Raw genomic sequence first — 2,414 nt, forward strand, 5'->3', positions numbered from 1 at the left:
GTGTGACATACGTTTCACGTATCCTGCGCAATTTCCTAGTGGCCATTCGCCCTTTCTTTTTCTTTTTTTTTGCGTATGAAGACGCTACTCGAGCTGAGAGAGTTTAATGCTGAGATATGATGACCGCGATGAAAAAATTATGCCAGGTTTTTTCGGATTTTTGCTCCACAGTAAACCGTTCACTTGTACACCCGCCCAATTTTTTAACAATATCACGGGAGTGTCGACCGTTCGGTAGATCAGCGCCGCGTGATGGAGTGATACGGCAAACTCGGCGAGAGTAGCCGCATGCGCACTGAGCAAAAGCCGCTGCTCCCGTCGTCTGCTTGGCTGTTCCGAGAGCAGACAGCCACCCCCGATTTTTTATTCGCTTATCACACTGTCTACCATATTCGAAAATTTTCTTAAAGACCAGGCACGTGGCGCCAACTGAAAACAGAGTAGTCAGCGTTGCCCAACGATCCTTGCGCTACACGAACATTGCGTTCGGCAACGCTGACTACTCTGTCTTCAGTGGGCGCCAGGTGCTTGGTCTTGAAGAAAAATTTCGAGTATGGCAGGCAGTGTGCTAAGCGAATAACAAAAATTGGCCGCGTATCTGATCCTTTCGTTGCAAATGTCGTCAAGAGACGATAGTCTTTATCGACTTTTGTCAAGTAAATGCCTCCCTTCGCTTCCCGCTCACCTCTCATGTTGTTCCTCTTGCGTCGTGCTCCTCCCAAGGTAAAGATGCCACAGGTTTGCTTAAATCATTTTAAATTTCCCGCGTTCCACTGCTCAAAACCGGGTGTCTCGATGCCAACGCTGCCGTACGGCGAAGACACGCGTGAATCGAGGCAGCCTACTTCATCGTTTATAGAACCGCGTTTCCCTACTCCACGTGCGTTGCAAGCAGAACGTGGAACCTATCAAGTGGAACTTTTCGTAACTGTTGCCGGTTGATTTCTTAAAATGGCGCCAGAAGCTATAGTGGCGCGGGCGAGAGCAGGCGACGGCGGAGGGAATTTTTTTTCTGCAGTTGATGAAGTATTTAATTTCGCAAAAGTCAAGCATGTATGATTTTGTATAAAGGAACACTGCAAATATCACTTCTGTATTAATTTGTTGTCTTATATTTGTGTAATGTCTTGTTCTTCTTCAACAATGTTGACATGTATGAACATTACACCGGACTTAGACGGGTAGATTTAGCTGTGGCTATATAAGACTATTGCGCAGGCATTGTTTTACTTTGGCCGGGTGGCTGAATCGAGTCACAGACAGACAGACGGACAGACAGACATACAGACAGACCAAAATTTCTGGGTTTAAGTAGCCCAAGAAAGACTATCGTCTTTAAAAATAGGGGGCGAGTGCCTGCTCTTGGAACAGCCTAGCAGACGACGGCAGCAGCAGCCCTTGCTTAGTGCGCATGCGGCTTACTCTCGCCGAGTTTGCCGTTTCACTCCATCACGCGGCGCTGATCTATCGAACGGCCGACGCTCCCGTGATATTGGTAAAAAATTGGGTGGGTGTACATACCGAACAACTTTTGTGCAGCAAGAACACACACACACACGCACACGCACACACACACGCACACGCACACGCACACGCACACGCACACGCACACGCACACGCACACACGCACACGCACACACACGCACACGCACACACGCACACACACACACACACACGCACACGCACACGCACACGCACACGCACACGCACACGCACACGCGCACGCGCACACGTACACAAAAATTTGCCAAGCGGAGGAGAGGTCCAATTCTGTCGAGAAGCGACTATTTAAGGAACCCTTTCCGCTGGGAAGCGTTTCTGCAGCATGGAAAGAGGAGAAAAGGGGCTTTAAAGAACATCAAAATTATCATTGCTATTTCGTTTCCTATAGAAGCAGTTACGGTCGCAATTCGTTTTTTGACGATGAGGCTGCTGTTTAATTTTTCAGGGAATATCCTAACTCTCATTGTTAGAAGAGTTGAGCGCTAAAAAGGACGGCTAGGGACGGTGAAGACACAAGTGCGCCAACGTGTCTTGTCTTCACCGTCCATGTCTTTTTTTGCGCTTACCTCTTCAAATCATGGAATACCAACTAGGCCAATCGATCACGTCGTACTTGTCGACCGGTGCTTGCGGCTGGTGGAACATGGTTTCCAGACAAGGATAGGACGCCATTTAAACCACACCACCTCCGGCCGCCCCAAGTGAAGGTGTCTCGACGCACGGGAATGCCACAGGCGGGCATGTTTCTGTCGGGTTTTTGATCGACGTTGGACGTGCGCGCGACTGACCATGCACCTGTTAGCTGTTTGCACGCTAACGTACTGCTACCGTCTTGTTAGCGCAGGCAAGCGGTGTTTGCACACTCTGAAACAAGTACTCCTCTCACGTTTCAAAAGAGTTCATAAGGCTTG

Source organism: Haemaphysalis longicornis, unplaced genomic scaffold, assembly GCF_048455015.1.
Source record: "Haemaphysalis longicornis isolate Haplotype H1 unplaced genomic scaffold, Haemaphysalis longicornis Haplotype H1 scaffold_1, whole genome shotgun sequence".
Lineage (NCBI taxonomy): Eukaryota > Metazoa > Arthropoda > Arachnida > Ixodida > Ixodidae > Haemaphysalis > Haemaphysalis longicornis.